We start from the raw sequence: 25405 nt of genomic DNA, 5'->3' as shown, positions 1-25405 counted from the left end.
ATACGTATATTTGCATTTTTTGACCATTCAAAACTGGTTTCCTATATCCACCTGGGAAATTGGAAATCAGCCAACGTCATAGCATTACTGCACATATAAATGGTACAAAAACAGATCCCCTTAACTTCTGCGATCTGATCAAAGATGGCCAACTGGTAGAGTGGTGGCCATTTTAGTTGTAAAAAAGAAACCTGATGCTGAACATGTCCTCAACAATTTCTCAGATATGCATTTACCGATGTTGTTCAAACTTGGTGCTCAGATAAAGAATGATAGCTTATATAAACATGTCATTTTGTTTTGAGATCAGATCTAAGATGGCTGACTGGTGGACATTTTAGTTGTAATAAAAACAGGTTGAATACATCCTCAACCGTTTCTCAGTCAAGTATTTACTGATATTATTTATACTTTGCACAAAGACGACATATGATGGTATGCATACGTACGTCAAAGATGGCCGACTGGTGGCCATTTTAGTTCTAAAAAACCCAGCGTCCAACACGTCCTCAAACATTTCTCGAACATGCATTTACCAATGTTGTAATAACTTGGCAAACAGATAAGGAATGATGTCTTACATATGCATGTCATTTATTATTATTTTTTGTGAGATCAGAACAAAGATGGCCGATTGGCAGCCATTTTGTTACAAAAAGCGTGTCTCCAACCATTTCTCAGACATGTATGGTCAGATTTTGTTCAAATGTGGCACAAACACAGTACCTGAGGGTATACACATGCACCTCACTATATTCTGTGATCTGATCAAACAGGTAAACTGGTGGCCATTTTAGTTGTACATAAATATGTGCTGGCCCTTTCACTCCAAACAGCAAAATGACTAAAACAATGGGGACTATGACATTTTATGTCTTTTTTACTTGATTTCCCTGCATTTAGTGCTCATGAAGTTGCTTAAAATACCTTTATTTTGACCATATATTACTTTTGTACGATTATTTTATTTTTCTCCATGCCGATTTTTCTGCCTTATTATATTTGTATTTTTCTTAGCCTCGCCCATTGTGAAGGGACTGTGTGTGTGCCATTGGTTGTTATCTCCATATGTGGGTTTCTGAAGCTGGAATGGAGTCCTCAGGAAGGTAGGTATGGGAGCATGCACCAGAGCAGCGCGTCGCTGTGTCCACTTTCCGCCGATACACCAGAGGTCTCCATCTAGCCATTCCCCAGGCAGATGCCTGGTCCATTGCCATCTCCTTTAGATGCTGATCAACCTCCTGCAACCACAAGGCATCTGGTCGGCCTGTTGACCTCCTCCACTCATGAGGCTCCCTCGCTGAGAGAATCTGGTGAGCAGGATCAGCATCAGGATAACGAGCCACGTGTCCATAGAGCCGCAGCTGATGCTCACGGACTATGCAGGTAACAAATCTCATTTGAGTCTCTCTCAGCAATCGCTTGTTGAACACAAATTCTGACCAGCGATAGCCAAGGATTCTCCAAAGAGACCTGGTACCAAAGGAATTAAGTCGCCATCTCGGATCCCTGGTCAGAGTCCGTCTCTCATCCGTAGAGCAAGACTGGAAGCACCAAGGACATGGAGACTAGGACTTTTCTTCCTCCTGTGCAGGTACTGGCAGCACCACACTTCATGATCCAGTGAATTCATGATTCCCCAGGCCTGACTGAGACATCTACTGACCTCTGGCTCACTGCCAGCAGACACATGGCTATCACTGCCAAGGTAAGTGTATCTCTTCATGACCTCAACATCCTCACCACAAACAGGTTCAGACATGATAGCAGCATTGAAGATGTCATTGAAAGCCTGGATCTTAGTTTTGACCCAGGAAATCCACAATCAAGGTGGCTCCAAATCCTCATTCAGCATGTCAAGGGCCCCCAAAAGGATATCTAGAGTCACCGCAAAAATGACTGCATCATCTGCGAAATCAAGGCCAGAGATCTTGACATTCCCAAACGATGCACCCAGCTTGATCTTTCTGACATCCCCCCAGAATCCAGTCCATACAAGCGCTGAAAATTGTGGGGGCCACCAGACATGCCTGATGAACTCCAGTAACAACTGGGTATAAGTCAGAGATGGTATCACCACATCAGCACTCTCAGTACCAGAGTATATTTCAGACATTAGATTGATCAGTTTTGGTGGCACCCCACGAAGACCACGAATCCTCTCGAGGGCATCCTGATTCACTGAATCTAACACTTTGCAGAGAACAACATAGGCTGCAAGCAGCCCCTACTGAAACTCTTGTCTGCATTTGGTGAGGACCCGAAGAGCAAGGATATGGTCAATTGTTGACCTCTTTGGTGTAAAGCCTGACTGCTCTGGATGCTGGTGCTCAAGCCGATGGTGGTGAACCCCATCAATAATTATCTGAGGAAAGACCTTGCCCGGCACTGAGAGCAGCATCACCCCTCAAAAGTTGTTGCAGTCCTGGCGATCACCCTTCCCTTTCCAGAGAGAGACAACAAGGCCCCTCTTCCAGTCAGTTGGGATGATGCCTGTGTTCCAGGCAGAGCACAGAACCGCATGCAGCAACACGAGTACAGCATTTATACTAGCTTGGAGGAGTTCAGCATGGATGCCACAGATCCAAGGAGCTTTACCCCATTTCAACCGGTTCACGGCAGCCTGTGTTTCCACAAACGAATGATCACAGTTCATTGGAGGGTCAGCAATAGGGATAGTAACACCATGGACATCCAACTCAACAGCTGGTAGGTCAGCCTGGCACAGCCTCTCACAGTGACCGGCCCAGTGGGCCTTCACTTTGGACTTCCCTGTCAAGAACACCACCCTCCGCTCGAACTGCAGTACACCGAGGGACAGGCTTGGAGGAACGCAATGTGCAAATCCCCCTGTAAGCAGGACGAGAATCACTTAACCACAGGTGATGCTCTACACCAGGGGTCGGGAACGTGTGGCTCGCGAGCCAGGTATGGCTCTTTTGATGATTGCATCTGGCTCGCAGATAAAATTGGAGTTTGAAACTTGGAAAGCCCAATATTTCTCGCAGAAGCTTTACCTATAGTTTGAATGGTGTCGTGCTTCATTCACGTGCAGGGCTGAACTTGGCAGAAGGAGAGAAAAAAAACACCTCCGAATTGTCTGAAGCGATTTTTGTTTCGTCCAGTCATGCGGCCGACGCGAGTAGTGATTTCGGTTCCTCCAATGACGTGCCGCCGCCGAGACGCGTCACGGAATTCATCTCGACCAATCACGCGCCACCGCTGAGGCGACTCGTGATTTTGGTTCCTCCAATGACGTGCCGCCGCCGAGACGCGTCACGGAATTCATCTCGACCAATCACGCGCCACCGCTGAGGCGACAGCATCCCAGAGTCGGCCGGCCGCGCCGCACCTCTCGAGTATGTCAGCCCGTGCGCAGGCCAGCCAGACTCACTTGGGTCAACATCTCCCTCTCTCTCATTTGCTCAAAGCTAACCCTTTGACGAAGAAGATGGCGAAAAGAAAAAAAGATGAGGAGTATCGTACATTTCAGGACGAATGGGCCGAAGAATTCGCCTTTGTGGAGAGAGCAGGTTCTGTGGTGTGTCTAATTTGCATTGACAAAATTGCATCGATGAAACGGTCGAATATAAAGCGGCACTTCGACACATGCCATGCTACCTTTGCATCAAAATACCCTGTGGGAGACAGCAGAAAGAAAGCGTGCCAAGAGCTACTGAGCAGGGTGCAAGCCAGCCAGCAGCAACTCCGCGTATGGACCCGGCAAGGTGACTATAATTCCGCCAGCTTTGCTGGATCTTTAGCAATAGTGAGGAACGGAAAACCATTCACAGATGGCGAGGATGCTAAAACGTTCATGCTGGATGAAGCCAATGAACTTTTTGATGATCTTCCGAACAAAGACAAGATAATCAAACGGATACAAGACATGCCTCTGTCGGCAAGAACTGTTCATGATCGTACCATCATGATTGCAAACCAAGTGGAGGAAACGCAAGTGAAGGACATAAATACAGCGCCGTTCTTTTCCCTGGCTTTGGATGAGTCAACAGACGTAAGTCATTTGTCGCAGTTCAGTGTGATTGCAAGATATGCTGCTGGTGATACACTGCGCGAAGAAAGTCTTGCTGTTCTGCCAATAAAAGGGTCCACAAGAGGTGAGTATTTATTCAAGTCTTTCATGGAGTTCCCTCAAGAAAAAAATCTACGAATGGATAAACTTATCTCGGTGTGTACTGATGGTGCTCTGTGTATGGTGGGGAAAAACAAAGGATTTGTGGAGCTTCTCCGTGAACATGAAAATAGACCCATCCTAAGTTTCCATTGCATTCTACACCAGGAGGCACTTTGTGCTCAGATGTGTGATGGGCAGCTTGGCGAAGTGATGTCGCTGGTCATTCGTGTGATCAACTTTATTGTTGCCCGAGCCTTAAATGCTCGCCAGTTTAAAACACTGCTGGATGAAGTTGGAAATAACTATCACGGTCTGCTTTTGCACAGCAATGTACGTTGGTTGTCAAGAGGGAAGGTGCTTAGCCGTTTTGCGGCTTGCCTGAACGAAATCCGGACTTTCCTTGAAATGAAAGGGATTGAGCATCCTGAGCTAGCCGAAACTGAGTGGCTCCTCAAGTTTTACTATCTCGTGGATATGACTGAACATCTGAACGAGCTCAACGTGAAAATGCAAGGCATTGGAAATACAGTGTTATCCCTTCAACAAGCCGTGTTTACTTTTGAAAACAAGCTGGAGCTTGAAACAGGTCTTTATCATGGATCTTGAAACAGGTCGTTTACTACATTTTGAAAAACTGAGACATTTTAAAGATGCATGCACAGCAAGTGAGCCCACTCAAAACTTTGATCTCCACCAGTTAGCTGGCTTCACATCCAGTCTCCTACAGTCATTCAAAGCACTCTTTGGAGAATTTCGTGAGCACACTCGTCTTTTTAAGTTCATCACCCATCCAAACGAGTGTTCACTGAACACAGCCGACCTGAGTTACATTCCTGGTGTCTCCGTCAGAGATTTTGAAGCAGAAGTGGCTGACCTGAAGGCCTCAGACATGTGGGTGAATAAGTTCAAGTCACTGAATGAAGATTTGGAAAGAATCGCACGACAGAAAGCAGAGTTGGCGAGCAAGCACATGTGGACAGAAATGAAAAAACTTCAACCCGAAGACGAGCTGATTATCAAAACTTGGAACGCGCTTCCTGTCACATACCTCACACTGCAGCGTGTGAGTATTGCTGTATTGACCTTGTTTCGATCTACGTATGCATGTGAGCAGTCATTCTCACATCTTAAAAACATCAAGTCCAACCTACGATCACGTCTAACGGATGAAAGCCTCAATGCTTGCATGAAGCTTAACCTCACCAAGTACCAACCAGACTACAAAGCCATCAGCAAATCCATGCAGCACCAGAAGTCCCATTAATGGTGAGTATTATAACAACATTATTTAAAATAATAAATTCAGAGGCTTATTATACTCACATTTAGTTGAATTCAGTCTTAAAATATATTATATGGCTCTCACTGAAATAGATTTCCAAATATTTTGCTTTAATGGCTCTCTGAGTCAAAAACGTTCCCGACCCCTGCTCTACACCCTCACATATTCTTCGCACATAGGCCTCCTTGTCCACCCTGAGCGCATGGACAGTTTTATGCCTCAGCTCCCTGAACAGCTCTGCTCTGCCATTCAGCCTGGCCCTGCAACTCTTGTCAATGGTATTCAGTGTCCCTTGAGAGACAAAATTCTTCTTAGCCCTATGATGAGTTCCAAGACATCCACCGGCAAAATCAAGGATGGTTGTGTTGAAGGCACTCCACAACTCTTCAGGATTCCCCAAAGTACCTTGACCCCCAAATCTTTGCAATATTTGCAAACTCCTCAGCTGCCCTCTCATCCTTGAGTTTGCCAACATCTAGCCTCGGCTGGGATACTACCATTCTCCCGAATTTAAGCTGCAACTTTAAAGTTGCTACAACAAGCCTATGGTTGGTATTTACGAACTGAGCACTCCGGTGTACCCTGCAGTTCTGGATCATCCTCCAGCGACCATCAATGAGGACATGGTCAATCTCCTTTGCCACATCACCAGCATTGGAATACCAAGTCCATCGATGAGTCTGTGGGTGCTGAAACCATGAACAAGCCACCCTAAATCCATGACTTCTTGCAAAGTCAAGGAATTTAGTGCTATTCTGGTTCACAGTTCCAGACCTAGGGGGACCAACGCATGTCTCATAACCAACCCTATCGGTTCCATTCGATGCATTGAAATCCCCAAGACGAGAAGGGTGTCTCACCTGGGACACATCAACAACAGACATGAGCGTGGCATATAATGTGCCCTTCACAGTGAGATCACTCGTCTCAGTCGGAGCATAAACAGAGACCAGGGAAACGACACTCAAGGAGTGACGAATCCTTAGTCACATAATACACTCGTTGACTGGTGTTACCTCAATTATCATTGGGGTCAGCTTATTGGACACATCAACAGTAACTCCTTGGGCATGGTAACCGTCAGAGCGACCAGACCAATAGTATGTTGAACCACCCACCATGATCTCACTACTATCCGGTATCTGAACCTCAGAGAGTGCTGCAATACCAATGTCCAAATGCTTGAGCTCAGCTGATAACAGAGAGAGGTGATCATCCTCTGTTTGGGATTGGATATTCCAGGCACCCACCCAAAGGGTCCGCCTCAGGTTAACCCAAGAAGACCGCCATCTAGTGGACGACACCTCAGCACCACCCCGACTCGTGCTACGAAATCTGCCCTGGGAAGGTTACCCAGTGGTTTTCCTTATATCATCAAAGAGTGGGGGTCCTGAAGGCTTTCCCCAATCCCGTCATCTGGTGAGCAACCCTGAAGAGAGCAGCTGCACAGGAGGTATTCCAACGGAGTGCATTTTCAGATTTCTTTGTGGTATGTTTTGCAGAATGAAGGGTTTTACAGTGTCCGGAGTGCAAATCCTGCCACCAACCTCATTAAAAATTCTTAAAAAGTTACCCAACAGCAGGACGTCTGCAGACACAGTTGGGCACTAGATATTGGGCCGTTGGCTCGTTAAGAGCTCCTCCACCCTTTGACAGGTTCAGGTTTTCTTTTTAATCCTGCTGGGTGTCTATATCTATACACCCTCCTCACCAGGAAACCTGGTGGGGGAGATCGTTTAGTTGTCGACAACCCGACCATGAAACAGGTAAGTACAGGTTTACATGGTGCCTGTAGCAACTCACAGATCTAATCTGTCCTGGACTGACATATGGAGTCCTCCCAAGGCTCGAAGTATCCACCTCGTTTACTTTGGTTTGATAAGCGATCATCATCATCTTCATCGTTTTACGGCCGTCTCCATGCTTGCATGTGTAAGCCGTGGTTCACCTAATGGCTGCTTTCCAGGCTGCATGATTCCATGAATCATAAAGAACATGATTCATGGAATTCATGAAACCAAGTTGCGAAGTTTTCTTAATGTCAGAGTTTTGTTGTGATGGCTCTTTACAGGATCGTCACTGAACCCCAGACAGCTTCCAACTGTAGTTCGTTTGTAGTAATATTCTCAGGGTTGGTTTGAAGTTCTTCATATGATTCGTTTATAAAATTCCTGTTGCTCCAATTATCACTGATCCAATTTTGGCGTACTTCAGCTTCCAGGCTCTTTTCACTTCATTTTTAGCTCGCCTGCTCGAAGAACAGAGAGCTATAGCGATACCCCCCGGCGTGAGCATGAGCGTCAGCGTGAAAATGTTAAATTTTTTGTATTACGAATAAACTCCTCGACGGATTTCGACGAAACTTGGTGGGGGGGGGCTAGGTATGGTCCAAGGATCATGCCATTAGATTTTGGACTTTGGACAACGTTTCCCCCCCCCCAAAAAAAATTGAGAAAAAAAATTTTTTTTTTGCATTTTTACATGTTTTAAGGGATTTCTACACCCCCCCCCAAAAAAAAATTGTTAGAGGAAAAAAATATTTTTGCAACTTTTTTTTCAACAAAATTTCGATTTCTTTTTTTTGCATTTATACATGCTTTAAGTGATTTCCAACCCCCCCCCCCCCACCCCCAAAAAAAATATGTTGGAGAAAAGAACTATAACTCTGTCAGCACTGTTGACATATTTAATGAATAAGATATAAGGTTCACTTGAGTGACCCAGTAGTATTGGCGTCGGAGGTTTTGCACTCTCCCAAGTGATCCCCCTCTAGTTTCCTTTCTAATGTTTTTATCTACCACACTATTTTTTATACGCCTGATATATATATATATATATATATATATATATATATATATATATATATATATATATATATATATATATATATATATATATATATATATATTTCTATCGGGGCGTATTATGTGATACCGGTCGTCCGTCCGTCCATCCGTCTGTCTCTGTCTGTCTGTCCGTCCGTTCCTGTCCGCACTCTAACTCCCAAACTTTTCAACTTTCACGTTTCATATTTGGTACATAGGTACAGATTGTGGAGACGGTGTGTCATGACATACGTTCGTCATCTAAAGTGGTTGCCATGGCAACCGGGATGCTGTTTTCCATCCGTTCCTGTCCGCACTCTAACTTCCAAACTTTTCAACTTTCACGTTTCATATTTGGTACATAGGTACAGACTGTGGAGCCGTTGTGTCACGACATACGTTCGTCATCTAAAGTGGTTGCCATGGCAACCGGGATGCTGTTTTCCATCCGTTCCTGTCCGCACTCTAACTTCCAAACTTTTCAACTTTCACGTTTCATATTTGGTACATAGGTACAGACTGTGGAGCCGTTGTGTCACGACATACCTTCGTCATCTAAAGTGGTTGTCATGGCAACCAGGATGCGGTTTTCCATCCGTTCCTGTCCGCACTCTAACTACCAAAGTTTGCAACTTTTACTTTTCATATTTGGTACATAGGTACAGATTGTGGAGACGGTGTGTCGCGACATACGTTCGTCATCTAAAGTGGTTGCCATGGCAACCGGGATGCTGTTTTCCATCCGTTCCTGTCCGCACTCTAACTCCCAAAGTTTTCAACTTTCACATTTCATATTTGGTACATAGGTACAGATTGTGGAGACGGTGTGTCGCGACATACGTTCGTCATCTAAAGTGGTTGCCATGGCAACCGGGATGCTGTTTTCCATCCGTTCCTGTCCGCACTCTAACTTCCAAACTTTTCAACTTTCACGTTTCATATTTGGTACATAGGTACAGACTGTGGAGCCGTTGTGTCACGACATACCTTCGTCATCTAAAGTGGTTGCCATGGCAACCAGGATGCTGTTTTCCATCAGTTCCTGTCCGCACTCTTACTCCCAAAGTTTTCAACTTTCACGTTTAATATTTGGTACATAGGTACAGACTGTGGAGACGGTGTGTAGCGACATACGTTCGTCATCTAAAGTGGTTGCCATGGCAACCAGGATGCTGTTTTCCATGTCGTAGCACAATTTTGTATATACCTTATTGTTATGGCGTATATTGTGCTCACTTGCGCTCTTGTTACTGATTACAATATACAAATACATATATTGCTTTATAATTATACTTCACTGCAATGCTTTATAAATTTTAATTATTAGACTCGTCTTTTAAAAACGATAAATGTATAAACGGGCGAGCATTGGGTGGCTTTGACACCAACTCTCTGGTTAGCTCACCTGTTTGAAGAACAGAGAGCTTTAGCGATACCCCCGGCGTGAGCGTGGGCGTGAGCGTGAGCGTGAAAATGTTAAAGTTTTTGGTGCAAGTTATTTTTTCCTTTCTAATATTTTTATCTACCACACTTTTTATATGCCCGATATATATATATATATATATATATATATATATATATATATATATATATATATATATATATATATGTATATATATTTATATATATATATATATATATATATATATATATATATATATATATATATATATATATATATATATATATATCGGGGCGTATTATGTGATACCGGTCGTCCGTCCGTCCGTTCCTGTCCGCACTCTAACTCCCAGAGTTTTCAACTTTCACGTTTCATATTTGGTACATAGGTACAGACTGTGGAGACGGTGTGTCGCGACATACTTTCGTCATCTAAAGTGGTTGCCATGGCAACCAGGATGCCGTTTTCCATCCGTTCCTGTCTGCACTCTAACTCCCAAAGTTTTCAACTTTCACGGTTCATATTTTGTACATAGGTACAGACTGTGGAGACGGTGTGTCGCGACACGTTTGTCATCTAAAGTGGTTGCCATGGCAACCAGGATGCTGTTTTACATGTCGTAGCACAATTCTGTATATACCTTCTTGTTCGGGCGTATTTTGTGCTCACTTGCGCTCTTGTTACTGATTACAATATACAAATACATATATTGCTTTAAAATTATTTTGATCAGACTTCACTGCAATGTTTTATAAAAAATAATAATTATTAGACGAGTCTTTTAAAAATGATAAATGTATAAACAGGTGAGCATTGGGTGGCTTTGACACCAACTCTGGTTTAGCTTCCGCTCGCAAAGTGAAACGTGAGGTTTAGCGATTGGTCCCATACGTGCGTGCGTATATGCATATGTGTGTGTGTGTCTGCATTTTGTTATTCCCTTTTCTCTGAAAGCGCTTATCGGATTAACGTGAAATTTTCACCATTGGTGTGACGACTCATGTGGAATGTTTTAATTATAATTATGGCATCATATGTCACATTGTGTGGATTTCACACCATCTTCATGGAAAAAATTCAAATTTGGCACATGGCATGTACTCCCCACGGGGAATAAGCATGATTTTTTTTTTCATCGGTGCCTTTGTTATGATGTCATAATTGCAAACGTAGAATGGCTACATCGTATCAGTATGAAAAGTTTTGAGGGTCATCGAGGGAAAAATTGGTAAACAACAAAAAAATATATGATTATAACACCAGTCATGTGCTTCAGCAGCCATATTTGTTTGAAAAAAAAAAAACCTTCAAAAAGGTTCTTCTCCGAAATGGCTGAACAGATCGAGGCGAAACTTTACACTTAGAACCGCCTATCCATGAGGAACAAAAACTTCCCACCTATGACATGATAGGTCGCGTGGTTTGGCAGCCATATTGGATTTGCCCTAAAGCCTTTAAAAATCCTCTCCAGACTGGCTGGACAGATCGAGGGGAACTTCACACACATGTTCCCCAAGCCTTAGAGATACCAGGGTGTTCATGAATAATTGAAAGTGACATGGTTTGGCAGCCATTTTGGATTGAAGGAAAATATATTTTAAAATTCTATCTCTGGAACTGCTTCATCAATCGATGTGAAACTTCACAATTATATTCTAGTAGTGATGTGGAATATATATATTTTAAATTTGAACCTGATTGGATGCATGATTTGTCAGCCTAAATTATTTATTTATTTTTAAATCTGCATTTTTTTTTTCTTCTTTTAATAAGGCTCACTGAGCTGCGCCTAGATGGGTTTGAGGGTAGAGGAGTAGCAGTTGAAACCCGAGTCCTATCCAGGTTCCTCCTGATGACTTCATCTTTGCTTTTTACTTGTTCAGGTTCCTTCTGATGACTCCAATGCAGGACTGCATCTGCAGTATTTGGTCATCCACGTGGTTTGAATTGAATTTATTTTAATCCCATTCTGAATTCAATTGAATAATAATAAACATCATGGGTCAGAGTCAAGTGTCTTATCAAAGCAGGACATCTTGGTATCTCATCATTACTGCCAGTTATGAAGTGGCAGTTCTTGTTATGTGTATCATTAGTCACGTAACACACCAGTCAGGTCAGGTTCGATCTGTAACCTGCTACAGGTACCATGTAAACCTGTACTAACCTGTTCCATGGTCAGATTGTCGGCGACTAAACTGTCTCCCTCACCAGGTTTTCTGGTGAGGAGGGTGTTTGGATATGGACACCCAGCAGGATTAAAAACAAAACCTGTCAAAGGGCGGAGGAGCTCCTTGTGAGCCAACGGCCATCCATATCTAGTGCCCAACTGTGTCTGCGGACGTCCTCCTGCAGTTGGGTTACTTCTTATTAGGAGGTTGGTGGCAGGATTTGCACTCCGGCCACCGTAAAACCCTTCCTTCCGCAAAACGCAAAAAAATCTATAAACCCACTCCGTGGGAGTACCTCCTGTGTAGCTTCCCTTCGCAGGGCAGCTCACCGGATGACGGGATTGGGGAAAAGCCTTCGGGACCCCCAATCTTTGATGATAGGAGGGAAACCATGGGGTAACATCCCTGGGTCAGAGTGTGTCGGAGTGGTGCTGAGGTGTCGTCCACCAGACGGCGGTCTCCTTGGGTTAACCTGAGGCGGTCCCTTCAGGTGGGTGCCTGGAATGTCCTATCCCTAAGAGAGGATGATCACCTGTCTCTGTTATCATCTGAGCTCAAGCGTTTGGACATCGGGATTGCAGCTCTCTCTGAGGTTCGGAGACCGGATTGCGGCGATATAATGGTGGGTGGTTACACCTACTATTGGTCTGGTCGCTCTGATGGTTACCATACCCAAGGAGTTGCTGTAGCTGTGTTCAATAAGCTGACCCCAATGATAATTGAGGTAACACCGGTCAACGAGCGTATTATGAGATTAAGGATTCGTCACTCCTTAGGTGTCATTTCCCTGGTCTCTTTTTATGCTCCGACTGAGGCGAGTGATCTCACCGTGAAGGATGCATTCTACGCCACGCTCGAGTCTGTGGTTGATCAGTGCCCCAGACGAGATACACTTCTAGTCTTGGGGGATTTCAATGCATCGACTGGAACTGATAGGGATGGTTATGAGGTGTGTGTTGGTCCCCATGGGTGAGGAACTATGAACCAGAATAGCACTAAGTTCCTTGACTTTGCAAGAAGTCATGGACTTAGGGTGGCTGGTTCATGGTTTCAGCGCCCACAAGCTCATCGCTGGACTTGGTATTCCAACGCTGGCGGTGTGGCAAAGGAGATTGACCATGTCCTCATTGACGGTCGTTGGAGGATGATCCAGAACTGCAGGGTCTACCGGAGTGCTCAGTTCCTCAATACTGACCACAGGCTTGTTGTAGCAACTCTAAAGCTGCACCTTAAATCCTGGAGAATGGTACCATCCCAGCCTAGGCTGGATGTTGCCAAGCTCAGGGATGAGAGAGTAGCTGAGGAGTTTGCGAACAGGCTGAGTGGACACTTGGGGGGTCTGGGTGCTTTGAGGGGTCCTGAAGAGTTGTGGAGCGCCTTCAAGACCACCGTTCTTGATGTTGCCGGTGGATGCCTTGGAGCTCACCGCAGGGCAAAGAAGAATTTTGTCTCTCAAGGGACATTGGATACCATTGACCAGAGTCGCAGGGCCAGGCTGAATGGCAGAGCTGAGCTGTTCAGGGAGCTGAGACGTAAAACTGTACGTGCACTGAGGGTGGACAAGGAGGCCTATGTGCGAGGAATCTGTGAGGGGGTAGAGCATCACCTGTGGACAGGTGATTCTCGTCCCGCTTACAGGGGAATTCGCGCATTACGTTCATCCAAGCCCATCCCTCGGAGCACTGCAGTTCGAGCAGAGAGTGGTAGGCTCTTGACAGAGGAGTCTGAAGTGAAGGCCCGCTGGGCCGGTTACTTTGAGCGGTTGTACCAGGCTGATCCCCCAGCTGTTGAGTTGCACGTCAAGGGTGTTACAATCCCTGTTGCTGACCCTCGAATCAACTGTGGTCCACCTTCGCTTGTGGAAACACGGGCTGCGGTGAACCAGTTGAAACGGGGCAAAGCTCCAGGGATCTGTGGCATCCATGCCGAACTTCTCAATGCTGGTGGAAATGCTGCACTCGTGTCGTTGCATGCAGTTTTGTGCTCTGCCTGGAACACAGGCATCATCCCAACTGACTGGAAGAGGGGCCTTGTTGTCCCTCTCTGGAAAGGGAAGGGTGATCGCCAAGACTGCAACAACTACCGAGGGGTGACGCTGCTCTCAGTGCCGGGCAAGGTCTTTGCTCGGATAATTCTTGATAGGGTTCGCCACCATCTGCTTGAGCACCAGCGTCCAGAGCAGTCAGGCTTTACACCAAAGAGGTCAACGATTGACCGTATCCTTGCACTTCGTGTCCTCACCGAACGCAGACGAGAGTTTCGGCATGGGCTGCTTGCAGCCTATGTTGATCTCTGTAAAGTGTTCGATTCAGTGAATCGGGATGTCCTCTGGAGGATTCTTGGTCTTCGTGGGGTGCCACCAAAACTGATCGATCTGCTGTCTGAACTCTACTCTGGGACTGCGAGTGCTGTGAAGTGTGGTGGTACCATCTCTGACTTATTTCCAGTTGTTACTGGAGTTCGTCAGGGATGTGTATTTGCCCCCACACTTTTCAGCACTTGTATGGACTGGATTTTAGGGAGGATGTCGGAGAGATCAAGTTGCGGTGCATCGTTTGGGAATGTCAAGATCTCGGACCTTGATTTTGCAGATGATGCAGTCATCTTTGCAGAGACTTTAGACATCCTCTTGGGGGCCCTCGAGGTGCTGAATGAGGAGTCGGAGCCGTTGGGATTACGGGTTTCTTGGGTCAAAACTAAGATCCAGGCTTTCGGTGACATCTTGGATGCTGCTGTCCTGTCTGTGTCTGTTTGTGGTGAGGATGTTGAGGTCGTGGAGAGATTCACTTACCTTGGCAGTGATATTCATGTCTCTGCTGGCTGCGAGTCAGAGGTCAATAGACATCTGGGTCGGGCCTGGGGAGTCATGGATTCACTGGATCATGGGGTGTGGCGCTGCCGGTACCTGTGCGGGAGGACGAAAATCCGAGTCTTCAGGTCCTTGGTACTTCCAGTCTTGCTATATGGGTGCGAGACTTGGACTCTGACCAAGGATCTGAGACGGAGACTTAATTTCTTTGGTACCAGGTCTCTTCGGAGAATCCTTGGCTATCGCTGGTCGGATTTTGTGTCCAACGAGCGGTTGCTGAGAGACACTCAGATGAGATTTGTTACCTGCATAGTCCGTGAGCGTCAGTTGTGGCTGTATGGACATGTGGCGCGTTTTCCTGATGCTGATCCTGCTCACCACATTCTCTCAGCGAGGGAGTCTCATGAGTGGATGAGGCCAGTGGGCCGACCACGTGCCTCATGGTTGCAGCAGGTTGACCATCATCTCAAGGAGATGGGGATGGGCCTGGCATATGCCTGGGGGATGGCCAGACGGAGGCCCCTGGAGTACTGGCGGAAAGTGGACGCAGCGACGCGCTGTTCTGGCACATGCTCCCATACCTGACCTGTAACACACCAGTACACAAACACTACACAACATACACAACATAAAACTACACAAACATCACACAAAACAAGTCCTGGTGAGGGTTTCAATCTCTGATTGCTCTTTTTCTTGTTAATTATATTGCACTTTCCATTTGATTTGATTTTTTTTTTTTAATTACCAATTTGCTGGCAGATGAGTTGGCTCGCACCAAGTTCTTCTCAAGACTGTATGGGGTAAGTATTCTATGAATACCATTTAGTTTGTCATTTTCTTAATTTCTGTATCGTTTAGGCCAAAATCGCTGGTTACTGACACCTCAATTAGCAATGCCATCTTTTCTTTTTGGTGCCTAAGTACTTTTTTGTCCATCATCCATCCGCACACAAGCTACCCACAAGTACTACCAATATCCCTGTGCCCCTTTATCTCCAATGCATCTAGGCACTGATATAATTCAAATTTAATCCAAGTTACTCGTTTTGCTGCCACTACCATTGAAGGGAGACCATTCCATGCAATAACTACTGTCTGAGGTGAAAGACCCTTGCCTTACAACTGTCCTGACGCTCCTCTTCTTTACTCTTACGCTATGACCCCTGGTCCTATCACTGTCTACTCTGTTGAAAAACTCGTCTGTACATTTTTTTTTTTTTTTTTTTGTATACCTTGGTCGAGGCTCGTATGAGAGCTAACACACAACTCACAGCAAGGAGGCATGAGACAAGAGGGGCGGGAGTGGAAGGGACAAAACAGTGGGGAACAGACACATTAGGTGAACTGTGGAAGGGAGAGGGATGGGGATGGGACGGGGAACATGGCGAAGAGAAGATGGACATTTCAGGGACTTTCAGGAAGGAAAGTAGGAGAAATGAAGGAAGTGGGCTTGGGTGGATTATCGGGGGTAGAAAAGATCGAGGATTTGGATGGGGGAAGATAAGAGGTGGTGGTGAACAGCTGTTTTGAAAGCCTGGAGGGAAGAATGGGAAAGAATAGAGTGAGGAAGTTTATTCCAAAGGCGGGAAAAAAGAGGAATGAAAGAGTGAAGATGAGCAGTGATTCGTGATTTTGGTAGTTTTACCAGAAGGGGGTTGTTGGCGGACCTTGAGCGCCCTGTGGAAATGTGGTGGGGACAAATCGCAGAGAGAGCAGGGGGGGCAAGGCTGGAGAGGAGTCGGTAGAAGAAAGACCACCGACAAACCTGCGGTGATTGAGTGAGAGGCCCAAAGACTCAGCTTCATTGCGGGAGATGCCGATGATCTTAAATGCCCTGGTTTCGACAGCGTGAAGCCGAGAAAGGTGGGAGGCAGGAGCACCAGCCCAGAGGGGAGAGCAGTACTCCATCAGGCTACGGACAAAAGCTTTGTAAGTGGTCAGGAGCTCAAGAGGGCCGAGGAAGGACTGAGCACGACGGAGGATTCCCAGTCGGCGACTGGCTTTTGAGGCGAGGTTGGAAATGTGACTTTCCCAGGAAAGGTCATGGCAGATAGTGAGACCTAGAAGCTTGAAAGAAAAGACTTCTTCCAGAGGATTGTTGAGAAAGTGGATGGGTGGGTTTTGTAAACGGTCCTTTCGAAGAGACATAGTGAGAGTGTGAGATTTGTCTGGATTGAAAGACATGTTCCACGTGTTGGACCAGTTTGTGATTTTATCCAGATCTGCAGTGAGTGAAGAAGCTGCTGCTTGCCGGTCTGAGGGATGACAGACGGTACGGCAGAGGGTGGAGTCGTCGGCAAAGAGAAATAGAGGATTTTCCAGAGAGTCCGAGAGATCATTAATGAAAACCAGAAAAAGAACAGGGCCCAGAACGCTACCTTGAGGAACTCCAGCCTGCACAGGAAGAGGAGATGAAAGAACTCCATTTAGGGCCACACGTTGACTGCGACAGGAGAGGAAGTCTGCGAGCCATGAGTGGAGATTGCCTTGAATACCATGGGAAGAGAGTTTGGTGAGTAGGGCAGGGTGCCAGACTGTGTCAAAAGCACGTGATATGTCCAGGGATACGGCTCGGATTTCCTGTCTGGCATTGAGGACCTCCATCCATTGATGGGAGAGCAGAAGCAGCATATCCAGGGTAGAGTGACCTGGTCTGAAACCAAATTGATGATTGGAAATCAAGCCATTGGAGAAGAGGAAGGATTTCATATCTGAGGCGATGATGGATTCCATCACCTTGCTGATGATTGGGAGAAGGCTGATTGGTCTGTAGTTATAGGGATCTGTTTTTGCACCTTTTTATGCAGGGAAGTGATGTTAGCAGATTTCCAAGCAGATGGCAGATGACCTTGGGCAAATGAGAGGGTGAATAGAACAGAGAGAGGGTGAGCAAGAGCAGAAGAGCAGGCTTTGAGGACACGTGGGCTGATGCCGTCTGGACCGGTTGCAGAATCTGACTCGAGGTTTGAAAGCAAGCTCTCCACCTTGTCAGGAGAAAAGGATAGAGTCCAGGGACAGTTGGGTGCGACTGGGTAAAGTGGGTAGAGATAGTGATGGGTTTAGGACACAAGATTTAGCTGCAAACACCGAGTTTAGACATTCAGCTTTATCACGTGTGGAATCAGCAGTGCGGCCATTTGAGGTAAGGGAGGGGATGGAGGGGGAACATACACCAGAAACAGATTTGATTAAACGCCACCAGGATTTTGAGGAGGGAGAGAGGTATGAGAGTTGAGACTTGAGATGAGAAAGATGTTGTTTTCTGGCTCTCCTGAGGGTAGATACACACTTGTTCTGAGCTTTGTGGAAAGAACTGAGATTGCCCTCAGTTGGGTTTGCTTTCCATGAGGCAAAGGCAAGTTGTTTCAGGACAACTGCCTCGCCACAAGCTTCAGTAAACCAAGGGCGGGAGGAAGGGTAAGACAACTGAACACGAGAGGGGATAAATCTGTGCATGAGGGAGAGCAAGTTTCTTTGAAAGAATTCCCAGGATGAGTTGATGTTTGAGAAAGTATAGGAGACCAGTCTGTAAGTTTGATGGCTGCTCGGAGACCCTGCCAGTCGGCTTGAGTGAAATGCCAGACTCGACGGCGGTGAGGTGGTTCTCTGATAACAGCCAGAGAGATGTCCACTTTAACAAGGACGTGGTCAGAAGAACCAATTGGAGCGAAGGAAGAGCAGCAGATATTGTCAGGGAAATTTGTCAAAATCAGATCCAGAAGAGATGGAGTACCATTGGTTGAGATCCGGGTCGGGAAGTTGACCGATTGAGTCAGTCCCAATGAGTCGCAGAAAGCTTTTGCTGAGGTGCCATGGCAGGTGAGAGAGGTACCCACACCTAGCCAACTGGCGTGATGACAGTTGAAGTCACCACATAAGAGGAAGAGAGAGTTTGGATGAGAAGATAGAAGATGGTCCATGTTTTCGGATAGTGAGATGTAGATGGAGTCATCACTGTTCGGTGGACGGTACAGTACACATATAAACATGAGGTGGGAGTGGAGGGGAAGCCGAAGCCAGAGGTATTCCTGGGGGTGTGGGGGAGTGAGAGCAGTGCATGGAGAGTGAGGAATAGAGTCTTTGATGAAGAGAGCAACACCTCCACCAGGACGAGGCTCAGGTCTGTCATACCGTAAGAGGGAGTAGCCAGGGAGAGATACTTGGGAGTCAGACACGTCTTGGGAGAGGAATGTTTCTGTTAGGCAGATAATGTCTGGTTTGTCAGTGGCAGCCTGTATGGAAAGATCTGAAAGGTTTGAGCGAAGGCCCCGGATATTTGAGGTCTACACTTTTAATGAAGAGGAAGGGGAGGAGGCTTTGGGTGCAGGAGGTGGAGGGGAGGGGGAGGGTAGGACAAGGGATGAGGGGGGCAGGTAAGGAGGGTTGCTGAAGGAGTGTGGGGTATTGCAGAACAGCGAGGGGAGGGGGCCGAATGAGGAGAAAAGGCTCTGTGGTGCTGGGGGAGAGGGGGGACAAGAGACAAGGAAGAAGGCAGTTGAGGATTTGAGGAGGTGGAGTGAAGAGATGGAGGTGAGAGGGCAGTGGAGGGAGGCAGGTTGGTGGATGAGAGGGGGCAACTTTGAGAAGGAAGAGTGAGGGGGATGAAAGGTGGGAGAAAGGTGAGGGGGGGATTTTTGAGAGAGGTGAGAGGGAGGCTTGGAGAGAGAAGAGTGGGATGGTTGCTTTGAGAGTGAGAGTGAGGGGTGAGGGGGGTGAGTTGGCACTGAATTTGGAAAAAAAGAATGGTTGATGGAAAGCGAGCATCCATGGCAAACTGTGGTTTTTAAAAGTTTTAGGTCAGAGATGCGATTTAACACAATTCTTGAAGGGTGCAATGAAGGCGAATTCAGAGCATGGAGAGAAGAAGCGCTGTAATAGTTGGATTTTTTCGGCAAGGAATGAAGGAGAGGTCGAAATGAGAGCAGTCTGTTAAAATAGCAGAAGATTAGTGCATTGTGAAACAGTAAAGAGTACCACATGTGTGAGAGAGGAAGATGAAGCATTATAAGATCGTTTTTGTTGTTAAAAATAATGTATGAGAGAGTTCAACAGATTAGGTCATGGAAGTGTAAAAAAAAAAAAAAAAAAAAAAAAAAATTGTCATATTTTGTCGATGCTCTTCATTATCTTTATCATCTCGATCATTTCCCCTTGTAATCATCTCCTTTCTAATATATAAAGGCCTGTATCTTTCAGCCACTCCTCATAGCTTAGTCTTGCTAGTACTGGAATCAATCTAATAGCCCTAAGCTGTACCCTCTCTATGGCAGTTATATCCTTGTGTTAGTTTTCGATCAAGCCTGATGTTGGCTTAGTGCTTCAGGTGGCTGGCTTAAGATCTTAAAGTCTTGAGTTTGAGCCCCTGTTGTGCTGTTGAAATAACACAAAGTGGATTGACTCAGCCTGTCATCCTTCTGAGGTTGACAAAATGAGTACCATCTTACTGGTAACAGGGGCACTCCATCAGTGTCACAGCTATGCTTCCAGAAAATGATGCAACCAGCAGCCACTTGCTGTATATGAAACAAGTGTTTGATCAAAACTTCAAACAGAAATTTACCACTTTTTCCATTCTCTCTTTTCATCTTTCTCTCTTTTTCTCAGTCATGAATTGACTGGAGTCTTTCACTTGACCTTTAACTTTGTCTTTCATATAATTTGAATTGGTTTATGTGCTTGCTGTTGAATTTGAGGTCTTAGGGGTGTTTGGCATGGGGGGCTTGGGGGTGTTTTTTGGGGTGTTCAGGGTCTTTGGGGGCTTGGGGGTGTTTGGGGTCTTGGGAGTTTTTGGGGTGTTTGGGCTCTTGGGGGTTTTGGGGGATCTTCGGGGGTGTCCAGGGTATTGGGGGTCTTCAGGGTCTTGGAGATCTTCAGGGTCTTTCCGGGTCTTTGGGGGTCTTGAGGGTCCTCAGGGTCTTCAAAGGTCTTAGGGGTCTCAGCAGTCTAAAGGGTCGGAAGGTACATTCCAATAATACGTAAATAATACACATATAGTCGGATGAACGGAGGGACGGAGGGAGGGACGGGCTCACGCCGAGACCGAGCTCTTTATATGTTGATGTCATCTTAACACAGAGTTGCAAGTCCTCGAGTTATCAATTTGATAAACAACCAAACAAACGACATTCAAAAACAATAATAACATGAACAATATTTTAAAAAGAGCAGAATAGGAAAGAGACTGTACCTTATAAGTTTTACCAACTGAAGGTTAGCAAAGATTTGTGAACCTGCATGGGAAGCAAAGTTAAGCTGACGTTTCAGGCATTAGTCCTTCATCGGAGCAAGAGAGTAGACTTCGCAGTCAGTATACCTGTGTCAACATTCAGTTCTTTTAAATCAATATTCAGTTGATAAAAACCAATTGTTCAAATTGTCCACCTGCACAGGCCAACACGAGTCTTGACAAAGTCTAATACTCCTCAATTTGTATCTCACCTCAGATGGGTGGTAAAGGTAAACTTAAGTGGTACACATAGGAGATTAATTTGTTGCACTGAAAACACTGAAAGAGAATGAGAGGGTGTGCATATGGTAACAGCTCGGTGTTTGTCTCCAGACAGCTTGGCTCCGGACACATTTTGGCGGTGTTTGTCTTTGGACGCGTCTGGGCGGTATTTGTCTCCGGACGCGTCTGGGTGGTGTTTGTCTCTGGACGCGTCCGGATGGGAATTTGTCTTCGGATGTGTCCGAGCAGTGTTTGTGTCCTGATGGCTTGGCTTCAGGTGCGCCCGGTGGGTTTTGTCTCCAGGCCGTATTTATAGTATGACCGGTAGAAAATGCATTTCAGACATTATTTTGTTTCTATCTTCACTGTTATTCCACACAGAATAATTTTGATGAGACAGTATGAATCGTAATTAACACTCCACCACATGTCTGCCTTCTCTTCCTCCCACTGCCTTTCCTTCCCACACCCCTCCTCGTTTTCCCTCCCTCCTCTCTCCTTTCCCCTCCACCTCTTCACACTCCCACTCCCCCCCCCTATATTTTCCCCCCACCCGTCTCCCTCTTCCCTCTCTTTTTCTCTCCCCCCCCTCCCCCCTTTTAGTATTCCCATCAGCGAAGCGATGGGTGGTATTTGCTAGTCTATATAATAAAGCAAGACTGTCTGCCCATCCTTGAACTACTCCCTCAGTTTTGGGACTAGCTCCACCAAACTTTCTGTGAAACTTTTTGGGATCCCAGTGGGTGTCCTAAGGTGGGAGGGAAGTTTCATAGATTTCTCAATACAATTATGATTTTGAATTTCCACCCATACGAAGCTGCTCCCTCTCTCCGCATGTAAACTGATTCATAGATTAGACATTAGCAGTTTCCTCATTGACCGCATATGGAAGCATTCGCTGGTTCGGTGATATCTCAATTCAATTGAGATTTTGCGTTTCCACCCATACGATGCTGATCTTTCTGTACGTGTGAACACATTCATGGCTTCGGCAATTTCTCAACGCTACTGAGATCCCACCAAATTTTCTGTGCAGCTTTGGGGGACCCTACACGTGTCCTAAAGTGGGTGGGAGGGAGTTTTCATAAAATCTCTCAAAACATTTCGTTTTTGAGACTGTGAGGTTCCACCCGTGCGGAACATGCGTACCTCGGCAGTATATTATGTATTATATGTACAATTTATTGTTGTATGCTTGTCCCAGACGCGTGTTGTATGCCACACTCACCGGTTGGGAGAGAAATGAATCATCAGTGTGCTGATGATTTGAACCCCACCTTTGATTGAAGTTTCATAAACTACATGTACTTTAATATAGTGTGGACTGGGGATCAGAAGGGGTGGGTCATTGAGTTCAGAAAGTGCATACATGATGTGTAATGAAGAGGGGTGGGAAGGTGGATGCATACATACAAGTTACAATTATCAATACAATGTATGATAACAGATCGTATTTTTCCGAAGGTGGGTGGGAGGTTTCATCCATTTCTCAATCGATGAAACCTCCCAGTATTTTCCTTAAATATTTGATTTCAATTAAATATTGATTATATTATTTTAAAGAAGCGATTACATTTTCTTGTTCTACTAGTATTATATATATATACATTAGAAAGAGGCTGCCTGGGGGTAGGGGAGGGGATACCCAGCACTGCCCGACTGGGTGAGCTTTTCCTGGTGGTTACCTTTTGCCTGTGGGCCGTCAGCAGCACTGCCTGACCCCAACATCCCAATATACACTTTATATCGGCCTTTGGTGGCCTCAAAACGGATGTCAAGGCCAACAAGTGGTAGCTTCAAACCTTGCTTTAAAGCCTTTCTCAGATTCTGTAGTACTTACACCCAAAATTTGGGGCCTCTAGGTGCTGCAGTTCAGCCGTGAAAGAATAACGCACAAACAAACGCACAAGCGCACAAACAAACACACAAACACTTGAATATATTAAAATAGATGAGCTATATAAAATGTGTGCACTCTGACAAATGGTGGTCACACAGTCCATTATCTTGTTACTTCGACCACCGAAGGTGGACAGAGATTATGTTTTCACCCCAGTCTGTTTGTCTTTGTTTGTGTGTGAGCAGGATATCTCAAAAGGTTATGGACAGATTCGAATGAAATTTGGACAGGTTGAGTGTGTGACAAGGACGAATTGATTAGATTTTGGTGAAGATTCAGATCTGGATCCAAAGTTTTTAAAAGTGTTTCTTCACCATTGAGCGATCAGGTCAAAAACGATATTTGGCATGATATTTCAAAAAGTTAGAGATGGATTAGAACGAAACTTGGTGGAAAGGTTGGGTGTTTAACAAGGATGAATTGATGCGATTTTGGTGAAGATTTGGATCCGGATCCGGAGAAGCCAATGAAATATTTAAAAAGTGATTCTTCAACATTGAAAGATGGAGCCAAATATGATATATAGCACGATATCTCAAAAGTTGTGGATGAGTTATGACAAAAGTTGGTGGGTGAGTTGGGTACGTGAGAAGAGCAAGCTGATTAGATTTTGGTTAAGGTCCGGATCCAGATATAAAAGTGGGATATAAAACATAAACTGTTCAGCCTGTCAGAGGTACGTGCTCTACCAAGTACCGTTCTAGTTAATCATGTTTCCTGACAGTGGGGGGGGGGGGGGAGTTAACATATTTTAATCGAACTTTAAAATTGCAATTAAGACGGGCATAATCTCATCGCCGGACCTCAGGAAGGATAAAGCACACGAAATTCGAATCTACAAAAACCTGGTCTTTTTTGGTGTTCTTGCACAATAAGAGGAGACAGCTCAAGCCTATGAGTAGATGTCACACCAAACTGTAGTTCGATTGTTAAAGAGAACCATATACTGTATAGGTTTAGGTCATTTCCCCCATCCTCTCCCTTATCCACACCATGTTAACTTTATCTTTTAATTTACTTATCTTCTCGACATATATATATATATATATATATATATATATATATATATATATATATATATATATATGTATATACAGTAATCCTATTCTTACATTTAACGTAATATCTACTGTACATCCCTTTATAATTAACTTACACATTTCGAGCAACTTTCTTGTGTCGACCCTCCCTCACCCACAATCACAAACACCCGTCTCCTCCAAGTTTAACCGTTTATGTACAAATTGCTGTCAGCCACCTTTGTGTGAGACTCACTCATGAATTTGAGCAGGGTCTTGTCAGGCCTTCACAGGTGAAGCCTGCATGACGAGGAGTGTTTCGACTCGTGTTTATATTGGAACCTTCACTTTGGAAAAGCAAGATATTACTTCAAATCATGATATGCATCATGCGGAGATCAATGTTGATGGAAGGTAGTGCGGAGATGAGGGATAGGTTTTTGATTGAGTGTGTTTATTTGACACCCACTTGTCTTAGTTCGTGTTTTACATGTTTTTTGTTATTTGTGACGGTTCTCTTATTTTTGAGATATGCCGACGTGGTTATTAAGTTAACTCTTGATTGATGAAATATTTTGTTTAGTTAGAGGTAATAAATAGTTGACTGTATATATCGCTCTTTTTCGCTGCGTTCAGCATCATACAGACTTATGTTCAAGGCACATTCCCTTTAGTTGAATGAAACGATACCTTGTGTGCCTTAAAAATGTTTTACTTTTCCTGAGATATTAAATATATCATGAGTCTGCCAATCTATATCTGTTTAATTGTCTAATAGCTATTGATATTTACTCATTCCAGGCTGTGAAGGCGAACCGATTTTGGATCTTTATATCTACACAAGACTTGAATTTGTCAGCATGAACTGAGTGGGCTAAAGGTAACGAGTCTGATGATAAAATGTCTCTCCCTTTCCTTCACCACCAATAACACACACACACACACACACACACACACACACACACACACACACACACACACACACACACACACACACACACACACACACACACACACACACACACACACACACACACACACACACACACACAGTGGCAATTCCTTTTTATTGCTCAGACTTATCTTGATGAAATTTGTATCATCTGTTGGCCTATCCACGAGGCATTGATTGCCTTCTATTCGACCATTGTAATCCGGTGGATTGAGCGGAACATCTTTTGGTGCAACACCATTTGCTTGCTAAATGAGAACACATTGCAAACCTTTAGAATAAGATTCCTGATGCAATTATGACATTCTCGAGTGGTGATAGTGATGCAGGTACTTAAACGAAAAGTCCAGAAATCAAACGGTATAATAAGTTATTATTTCCTCGTTATTATGCATAAACATCATTATTACATATAAACGTACTCATTTTACACTGTTGTGAACTTGAAACTTGGAAAAG

General features: G+C 45.0%; 1 long non-coding RNA gene across 4 annotated transcripts in view; it reads left to right on the top strand.

The window, feature by feature from the left end:
* The window catches only part of LOC147018084 (uncharacterized), a 154429-nt gene that overhangs the window by 55026 nt on the left and 73998 nt on the right, over positions 1-25405 (top strand). For all 4 annotated transcript variants that reach the window (XR_015062273.1, XR_015062272.1, XR_015062274.1 and 1 more), the window contains one exon: positions 24796-24874. This is a non-coding gene — a long non-coding RNA (uncharacterized LOC147018084). The remainder of the gene's footprint in view (positions 1-24795; positions 24875-25405) is intronic.

Source organism: Eptatretus burgeri, chromosome 10, assembly GCF_056783735.1.
Source record: "Eptatretus burgeri isolate ZD-2024b chromosome 10, Ebu_testis_v1, whole genome shotgun sequence".
Taxonomy (NCBI): domain Eukaryota; kingdom Metazoa; phylum Chordata; class Myxini; order Myxiniformes; family Myxinidae; genus Eptatretus; species Eptatretus burgeri.
This window is presented reverse-complemented; position numbering and strand designations above follow the sequence as displayed.